Here is an 11177-nt window from a genome sequence, read left to right on the forward strand (position 1 = left end):
GTCAACCTCCGCTACTGGGCCCGGCATCGCCATGATCGCTGAAACATACATAAGTGTTATAAAAATCATTTAAATATTATCAGATTCAACATGTTGTTACAAAATTTTAAAAAAAAACATACTTTATTGACCTTCGAGGGCATGTTTTCTTATTATGACCACTACATCCACAAAAAAAACATGCATCCATTTCGTTCCGTATACGAGTTGATCGCGGACGACCCTTTGCACGCTTTGTTGAGGGATCTGGAACAACTGTAAGACCATTCCAAGGATCGCAAGTGAACATGTCTGGAACGGGCATGAAAGACTTCTTATATGTCGATACGTATTTTGTAGTGCGAAATGAAGGGTCCACAAAAGCATCGTACGATATGTTACGAGCTCGACATACTGCAAGAACATGTGAGCACGGTAACTTGAAGATGGTTGGTTTCTGACATGTGCATGATGTTGCTGTGAGGTCAGCCATGTAGGATTTTCCACCTTTTCCTGCTATCCTATTGCCACAACCAGTGGTGACCTCGAATATCCCACGCACTGTGTCATATATCCTAACATCATGAAAGCGTGCTTTTTCAGCATTCTTATCAATCGTATCACTTGGTTTCTTCGCATACACATGTCCACTGTCTAATCTGCTTCTCCCTAAATCCCTTTTTGTGGCAAAGTATTCGTTTACCCGGTAGAATGTCATCCTAACTAATGAAGTGATTGGGAGTGACCTGGCCCCTTTCATAACGCCGTTGAACGCTTCAGACATGTTTGTAGTTCTCACTTAGAGGTGATCATGGGCGGCCTGGCCCGCCGGCCCGGTCCAACCCGGCCCGAAAAAGTGAGGGTTTGGGTGTCAAAATATGGCCCGATGGGCGGGTTTGGGTAGAAAATAAGTGGCCCGATTTTTTTTTGGGACGGGTTTGGGATTTGGTGTTTGGCCCGCGGGCCGGCCCGGCCCGGCCCGAAAAAGTGTTTGTTCATGATTTGCATTTTAAATTTGTTTTATATTATGTATAATATGTAACAATTGTATTTGATTATTTCAATTATTTTTAATTTGTGTTTTAAATTATGTATAATATGCAACAATTGTATTTGTAGTTTTGTGAATTTCTTTGTCTTTTTTGGTTTTATTTATTTTAGTTTTATATTTTTATTTTTTTGGTTATTTACAAATCACGGTGATTGATTAGAAATTATTAAATAAAAAAATGAGAGTTTTTAATTTAAAGCATTATTGATGAGTGCTTTTAGATTGGATAAATAAATTTTACATAAAAATTTAAAAATTATAAAGTTATTTAAATTTTACATAATATATATAAATAATATATTACATAGGCCCGCAAAGCCCGCACAGTACGGGTTTGGGCAAGAACTTTTTGGCCCGCACTTTGGTCCGGCCCGGCCCGGCCCGTATCAATGGACAGATTTTTGCCTCTCGGCCCGGCCCGGTGTTTGATCACCTCTATTCTCACTCCATATCGATGCCCACCGTCATGAATCAAAGTCCATTGGCGCTCGGGAATAGAACCATCCACTAAGTACTTGTACGCGTCCTCATTAAGCTCTTTAAGGCGATTCATGTAGAAATTATACTTCCGAATCTTTGTCTGTTCAGAAGCTTTTCCAAATAAGTTCTTAACCGCTATGTTTTTAAACTTCTTATGCACGTTTGAAGCTAGATGACGTTTACAAAACCGATGGAATGCATATGGTTCTTCCCAACCTTTTCCAACTCTGTTCATTGCATGCAAAATTCCCTTGTGACGATCAGATATAACACATAAGTCGTCCCTCTTAGGGACATAATGCCTTATACAATCCAAGAACCAACTCCATGTGTCGTTGCTCTCTCCCTCCACAACGGCAAAGGCAAGTGGGAACAACTGAGAATTTGCATCTATGGACATACCAATCATAAGTGTGCCTCTGTACTTTCCTTACAAATGTGTACCATCTATAGAAATAAGGGGACGACAGTGGGGAAAACCCTTAATGGATGGTCCGAAAGCCCAGAAAATTCGCTGAAACATCACTTTGGTAGGATTCATTGTCGGTTGGACTTCCCATTGCACCACTGTTCCTGGATTAGATTGCATTAATGCCTGCAGGTACCTTGGAAGCTCCTCAAAGGACTTATCCTAATCCCCAAACACTGTTGTTATAGCCTTATTTTTGGCCAACCAAACTCTCTTATATGTTATAACAAATTCGTATTTATTTTTTACAAAATTAACGATTGACTTCACCTTAAACGCTGGATCAACTCTAATCATATCCACGATAAGATCAGCAACAAATTCAGAAGTAAGGAGGGGATGGTCGTCACTGTAATGTACTGAGCAATCTTGATTATGACCCGTATATCGCACAATCTTAAATGATCCTGTTGCGGTCATAACAGCTCGCATCCTCCATTCACAACCTATATCCTCCGCATTAGTGCATTGGATAACGTACTTTGAAGGCTCCGACTCAATTACACGGAAGTTTCTATTATTAGAAATCGCCCATGCTTTAACATTCTTCTTAAGGTGGTCTAAGGAGCTAAACTCTTGCCCTATCCTAAAGTCTCCATTTTCATTCATGGAGTTGTCATCGTTCCAGGTCATCCATGCATCAATCAATCTTTGATCAACCTCATCAATTCTAAGCCAATCTTGAGATGGAGCACCATCTCTAATCGCTGCATCTAGAGCTTCTCTTCTTTCATCATCCTCTTCTGAATCAGAATCAGTATGCTCATCCTCCTAATCTAAAGAGTCAACCTCGTTCGCATTAAGGCTACCCAAGTGACTCGTGGAAAAGGTGTTCATTACACCACCACCAATGCCACGTGAATGAGTTGGAGAGCTAATCTCATCCAAGTGCTCATTAACGTAATTTGGGTTACTTAACATTTCTGTGAATGTATTATGGCGAACACTAGGACCTGATTCTGGAAGTTCCATGCTAGTCATGACTTCCCTCGCATTATCCAAATTTGCAACCAATTCAACATAAACCTCCATTGCCGTTCCAGGGGCTTGTGATGCCGCATAAGCAAGAGCAATTATGCTTTCATCATTCTTAATCGGGACTAACACATTTTTCTCAGTCACCGAATATTTCATCTCCAATTTTAACATAAAAGAGTTGCGATCACAACCAATTACATCATAGACTTTGCTAACAAACACCTCAAAAGTCGTATTTTGACGATGGATAAACATCACTGTATTTAATCCTCCATTATACCCAACATCGGATCCAGTATAACTTACTTCCCCACCCCAATACACTATAACGGGATAATGATCCATATTCTGCAAATACAAAGTAATAAACTTTCATTGAAGCATATCATCAAACACTTAATAAGCATACAAACCAAATCCTAAAATTCAACTACAAATGTGTAAAATGTAAGCTTATATCATGAAAACAAGAGAATGTAAATTACCAACAACGTATTTATAACTTCAATTGACAACAATAATGAACAAAAAAAATAATTTGCATATTGAAAAAAAAATTAGGGTTGTTATTCATACCTTAAATGAGGTTGAAAATGATCTACTACACAAGGAAAGGATGGGAATGTAGTTGATTAGTTTAATTGAATGAGAGGAATTGTATATTTGAAGTAAATGAGAGTGAATAAATTTTTTTTTTTTAAGCAAAAACAAGAGCAGCAGCCACGAAGATGCAAAGAGGAATAAGAAATGCAGTGAACAACTCGAAGCTGCTGTTTTGTACTGCTACAAAACCGCCACTTGAAGTGGCGGTTTACCCAAAAAAATTTTAAAAAAAAAAAAAAATAAATTACCAAACCGCCATTTCATCTGGCGATTTTCTTCAATTCCCTAAACAAAACCGCTACCTCAAGTAGCGGTTATATTAAAAATTAAAAAAAAAAATTCAAAATAATCCTACGTGGACGGTAAAGTGGGAATTACTTTCCCATTTTAAGGAAAGTGGGAATTATTTTTTTATTTTGCAATATTGTGGGAATAGCTTCTACATTGTAAGATGGCCATTAAATATTTTACTTTTTTTTTATTAGATCACAAATATTAGACTTTTTTTTAATGAAACCCTATCTCTAATTGGGTCGACTCATAAAAAAAAAGAGTGAGTTATTTGACAGATATTAAGAATATCAGCGGATATTAAAGATATAGTAAATAGACATTTAAGATATTATAAATACTGCATGTTTACTTGGTGGATAATATATTAAAAATATTGTAGGTAGGCATTAAGAATGATGCAATTAGACATTAAGGATGCTGTAAGTAAGCATTTAAAGATACTGTAAGTAAGCATTAAAGATATTGTAAATAGACGTTAAAGATATGGTAAGTAGGCATCAAGGATGATGAAGAGGCATTAAAGATGATGTCAATAGACATATATTATACAGTAAGTAGGCATTAAGCTTTAATGGGTTGGGTCAAAAAGATATTTCTCAAATAGGCGGTCTCTCAGGAAACCTGTTGTAAAGCAAACCGTGTTTGCCCATTTAAATTGAAGGCCCATTATGTGTTTGGGCTTATTCAAATCTAATTCGATAGGTCTCTTGAGAGACTGTCTTTGAGAGACGACTCTCAGATGCTCATCCCATTACAGTTTTATAAAAAATGTATATAAATGAAAATTAATCACGCATTTAAAAAAATTGTTTTCTTCCTCCCTCCCTTATGCACATTCTGTATAATTTTTAATCAAATACAACATTCTTCAGTTATTTAATCATACATTTATCCTCTCAACCATCAAAATTTAATCAAATCATCAAGAAAAATTAAATTAAATCTTCAGAATAAGATTAGATCAGAAGATTAAACAAATTTATAGTTGATATTTTAACTTATCAAAGTTGGTATTTTATCACTGAAAGTAGGTATTATTATAATGAATATAGTAGGCATTTTATCTCTAGAAGGTGCTGTTTTAACAAGTCTTAGTATTTATTTTTACTAGAAGTAGGTAGAATAATGATTCACTAGTAAGTATTTTACATGTACAAGTATGAAGTATGTACTATGATGATTTATAGAGATACTTCTATCAATACTAGTTGTGAGGCCGCGTGCTACGCATGCGGTCTTCCAAGTTACACTGTCGAATTCTATAATGCTATATTATACTCTTTTATCAATCATATTTCGAATGAAAATATTAGATTAAATTAAAATGTAAATGCGGGTTAGAGATGTATATTTGTGAAAATAATTAACTTAGACTTATAAAATTATGAATGAAAAATCTCATTTCAATTTAAAAAGTAATTTAGATCGAGATACTTAACTTTAATCGAGTTGAAATTTTAGAAATGAAACTTATTAAATTAAATTTGTATCATGGGGTACCTAAGAAGAACCAATGTATTAGACCTTTTTAGACAAAATGTAAAGATAGGCATAAAAAATTTAGAAATGAGAAAGCAAATTATGCATACATCGATTCCATCGTCAAGCATAACCATCGATTCCTTGTTTGTTTCGACTTAGTTTAGGTCTTTGCTTAGATCATATTAGGCTTCAAGTACTATTGGTTCATTGGTCATTAAACATTAGTTGTTGAGTTTTGGCCTTTTTAAGTGCAGATTAGTACAGATTCAACTCTATTGCTACATAGTTTCAGATAAGGACATTGTTATGAAAATTCGCTATGCAATTCGATATAGGTCAATTTGACTAGTATTCAAGAGTTAATGTTTGCCTTGTATATGGCATCTTACATAATAATAATGGCAATAAGTCAGCCTCATCAAAAATAATGACAAACAAATACATGAGACCTACCCCTATAATTATTTGCCAACATCAAGTTAAACTGAACATTTCCAAATAAAGTTACAAGATATGTATTTTTATCAAGTTTTAGATGTCCAATTTATTTGAAAGGATTCTGCCTGATGCCATAATAATTATTATTAATCCACAACACCTAAATATTTTAAAACAATGCTCCATGATAAGTGCATTAATATATGCATTATTTCTAGAGTATTAGAAATCATCTATGATAGTGTTGTATTGACTTCTTTTTGGTTAGTCATGATGCCTTGAGCTTAATTTTCCTACTGTTGATGCTGCTGGTAGTTGAATGTCCTCCTGAACAGTATGTGTGGCTCGGGACGGTGAACGGCATAGTGCACCTAACCACGACTCTGCTGATCTCCAATTGCACGCCATTCATTCTGGAAATCATCCACCATATTGACAATTTAGAATCAACCAAATTTCATCCACATAAAAACAGGAATGAAAAATAATTCAAACTAACTAAAATTCTTCAATTTATCCACACATCATTCAGCTCAATTCTTAATTTTAAAAAGCGCAACACACACTGGCACAAAAGGTTCTTAGACCCTAGGCGCAAAGCGTAGGGCGAAGGGGCGAGCTATTTATAGTGAGGCACACTTTTTCTCTAAAAAGTTTAAAATCATACTCCATAACATTTTAAACAACATAACATTCATATTACAATAACAACAAGCTTCAAAACATTAATTATTATCGCGATAAACACTACTATAGTACATAAGCAAGTGTTTCTCAACTTCATATTTAACTAAATTTGGGTTTTAAGTTGTATTTCTTTTTTAAACAAACCAACAAACTTAAGTTGATTACCCAAACCAATGAGGAGGCGCACCAGGGTGCAACGTGTGAAGTGCATTGAGGCATCCCATGGTGCATGCCTTTTGTAGTAGGCTTTAGGCGTTTCCAAGTGAACTTAAGCTCAAGACGCGCACATGGCTCAAGTGAGGTGCGCTTTTAAAAAATAAGGTTCAATTCCATCATTTCGATAAACAGTTCTTTCATTACTCGAAATAATGAAAATAACTCAAACGAACTCAACTTCTTCAACTCATCCACATCAATTAGCTCAACTGAATTCTTTGGATAATCAAATCTACTATAATTGAAAAAATGAAAATTTCATTGCAATTCATCAACTCACTTCAAACCAGTCCAACATCAAGTGAATTAAATATCAAAGTGCTAACAATTCTGAGTGTGACTCAAAAATTTATCTTGGTATGTTGGTCGGATACATTGTACTCCCTCCATTTCAAAGCTGTCTCATTTGTTGTTTTTAACACTATTTATCGATCACTCCTAATATTTATTTTATTCTTAATCTATAAATGAAAACATCATTAAGTGAGATCTTGATTGATTCATTTCAATGTAACTTTTATTAATATCAATTTATTAGAATTTAAAATTATACCCAATTAGAGATATTTAGAATTGAAAATGCAGTGGATAGAGTGAAAAAGCAAATAGGGCAATTTGAAGGGAGTAGTATGCATTGGTGATCTTATCTTATGGTTGATGTATCTAGTAGGATGGGTAGTATAAGAAATTCGTAGGAGTTGCAATGTACTTTGTTGAGCTAGAGCTAGCTCAAGCGAGTAAGATTACAATGCCCGAGTGAGAATGACTATGAAAACGTTGCAAAATCCGATTCTTTTCCTCCCCAATACATACCCTATACATACATTAAGTCCTTATATCTTAAAGTTGTTGAGAGCTTCACTTGGGGTTTGGAGAGCAATTGTACAATAGGGTTAAGAGCCACAAAAGGGAAGCTTGGAATAAGATTAAGCACTACATATCAAGGGTTTTCAAAGTGAGATTAGAAAGAGGTTTTTGCTTGTAACCTGTCTCACTCAAGCATCCATATATATAATAGGCTTCCAATTGTTTGGATGTGTTTTATAGTATTCAAGTGATTTAGTTGAAAGATTTTTACATCTCACAAATTGTTGTGTTCTTTGCTTTAGTTGTTTAATTTTATGAAACAACTGCACATTCATAAACAATGATATCATTAAACAATAAGCACAACGAGCAAGCAGTAGTAGGTTGATACTTACTAAGACAGGTGTCTACCCCGAAAACAACAAACTTAACTTTTTAGGTTTCAAAAACCAAAAGACATCCAAAACTCTTCCTTCTTTAGCTGCTACTACAAGAGATGCATTTCCACTTCATTCTTCTCTCCCATGCCTAAATCTTCCCTTAAAGTTTTGTTCTTCTGCTCCAGTTCTTGAAATACTTCTCTCCCTTATCATATATATAAATAAAAATTAATTTAATAGATTATTTTGGGCATCAAATGGAAACACAAGATACAGGAATAAGAGATAAATCATTGTTCATTAATAGTTGAACATAATGATTTCTATTCACCCAACAAATATGTATAATTTTATTTACACTATGCACACCCGCTGTTTTCCTTAACGGAAGAATTAAACAACTATAGTTTGGATTACCGTAAGCAGATCCATAATACGCAATGCCAATGTTAAGAAACGTTGCTGCAGAGTACAATCCCATCGGTGCTTCCAAGCAGTGAATAAACGGTGCAGGTCCCTTGCTATGTGAACCAATACTGAATATAGCATTATCTAACGTCTCAGCCGATAGATACACACGTAGGTATTGCTCTCTGTTCATTTGCATTTCCATACACATTGCATGTAGAGGTGAACACGGTCCGATTTGGTCTGGTCTGACACTAAAATCAAACCAAACTAGAAATTCCGGTCTGAAAATTTTTCGGACCGGACCGGACAGTTTAAATCACTAGACCGGACCGGACCAAACCGTTTTACAACGGTCTGGTCTGGTCTACGATTTTTTATTTTTATATTTTCATCTGAAGACTCAACTCTCTTAAATGATGATAATTCAAAACACATATTGATTAAACAATAAATTAAGTAATTACATTTAGTTGTTTAATTTAGTCTAAAATCATATTAGATATAAATTGAATAATTGATATATGGTTAAGTTCGAATTATTGAGATATGCTTAAATAACTTAAGTTTATCTTACGGTTAATTTTATAAGTCTTGAAATACGTTTCAATATCTTGAAGAAAATTACGTTTATAATAAGGTTCGTTTCGTAATTATAACTTTGAAATATTTTAATATGTCAAGGTTCTTTAAAATTATATTTGAAATATTTTAATAGATCAAGGTTCATTAAAATTAACTTTGATATTATTTGAAATTAAGTTTGAATATATTATAACACGTCATTCTTAAACGTTCGAATATTTTATGTTTGAATTTAAATTTAAAATGTGTGTTTAAGATACTTAGTTGATTAAATTGTTAAAGTACAAGGTACACTTGTTTTGTTAATTATAGTATACGGTTATAATTGAATTTAAATAAGTTATGATAATTATAGAGTTTCCTATTAATAAGATGATATTTGAATTAACGCTAAAAATAGGAAATGACTATTTGAATTAATACTAAATATAGGAATTAATTTGAATAAGTATTTACATGTTGATATATCTGGTTTTTGCTTAGTTTTCAATGTCTTGTATGAGTACCAACGTGGCAGCATAGCATTGGTTATTAAAGACAAATTACAGCACACAATGACGAAATTATCTTAGCTGTCAGTACACGTCGGTTTGAAATAAAGCTCAAGGTCTTGAAGACTGGCTCAGAATATCCAGATCAACAAAATTAACGGATGAAGATTTCTTGCTCTTCAAGGATGTGTTAAGGCGTAACATCTATAAATACAAGACTTCATTTCAGAATTAAGGATACACCTCTATGCACCTCTTCTTACATCTTTCTCTCTTGTAATATACTCTAAGTGTTTAAAGAGTTGTAATTCTTAGTTCATCTAGCTCTTACAATTTGTAATAGGCTTAAGTGTTAAAAAGAGTTAGATTATTCATAGTTTAATACGCCTAACTTAGAATACTTTTCAAAGTGTTCAACTTGTAATCTCTATTGTGAGATTGGGATTTGCTTTTATTAAAGGGACTTGTAAGACGTTTCTTCAAGGGGAAGAACGTGGTGAAAGAAGATAGTGAGATCTTCTAGTTTGTCTTAAAGTCGGATTAATAAAAGGCGTTGAAATCCTACGGGTTGAAAGAGAACCCATAGGCGGGGAGTAGGTTGTTTAGAACCGAACCTCGTTAACATATCGTGTGTTATTCTTTAAAGTTTAATTTCCGCACATACGTTATTGTTTTACGAATTGACTCAAAATTGTTCTAGACAACATTGACAGACTCCTCAATCTCTTGAAACGATCTTCCAGACAAAAATTTTTAAACGCCCATACTCTCTATTCAACCCCCCCCCCCCCCCCCCCCCGAGGGTATTTGACCTCCTATCAACTTTCATCATCCAAATTAATACATGTATTTATGCAAATATTTCACACCTACAATAAATAAATATAATAATTTGTAATTAGTTGATAACATCAACATTATTCAAATATATATTGCTATATAAAAATAACTACATCTTAAAATATCTAGGTAGCAACTTAATTTTTTAAATACAAAATTATGATTTTTGACTGTAGTACGGTTTGCGATCCAGTCTGGTCTGAAAAATAAAAAAACCGAGACCAGACCGTAAACCGTAATTTAATTTACAAAAAACTAGACCAGACCATTTAAACCGTAGACCAGACCAAATACTAAAATTCTGGTTTGATTTACGGTTTTGACCAAACTTTGTTCAGCCCTAATTGCACGTCGTAAAAGAGGCCATGCCTCCTCACCTCCCAACTCTGTGACGGCAATAGCTCTAAATCCACAGTTACCATCACATATAACATCAATCAAATCAAACATGTAAGGAGGGAGAATATGCGGGATGTGATTGGGCCATGGAAACACTGAAAAATCACGACCCGCTGAACCATATGCAATTATTAAAAATAAGGTTAGTAAGATTCAGCTGTAATAAACTAATGAGAATAACAGAAAGGAAAGTCATGTACCGGATAAGTTGAAACTAAAGTTAATTCCAACTGAGGATTGCGTTTCTCGACCACTATATCTACCACTAGATCTCCCGCGGGATGAAGATCTAGACCCACGACCCCGAGAGGATGATCTTTCGTATTCAAAGGTGCTTTTATTTCTCCTTAGGGTTTTGCTTGTCGTTGGTCTTCCCTTTCTCGGTGGACTTGCATATGGCTCAGGTATATCGGCACAATCAGGGTGTAATTCATCTTCAAGTACCTGAGATAAGTGTCGTACAACTGCGGGATCGACTTTTAACACTTCATCAACCAACGATTGAAAGTACTCTTTGTCGTCGGCGTTTGCGTGCCGTACTCCTTCTTTGGTGTTAGCTTCTACCTCTGTGTACGTTAAAGTTCTCTAGA

This window comes from Amaranthus tricolor, chromosome 5 (assembly GCF_026212465.1).
Source record: "Amaranthus tricolor cultivar Red isolate AtriRed21 chromosome 5, ASM2621246v1, whole genome shotgun sequence".
Lineage (NCBI taxonomy): Eukaryota > Viridiplantae > Streptophyta > Magnoliopsida > Caryophyllales > Amaranthaceae > Amaranthus > Amaranthus tricolor.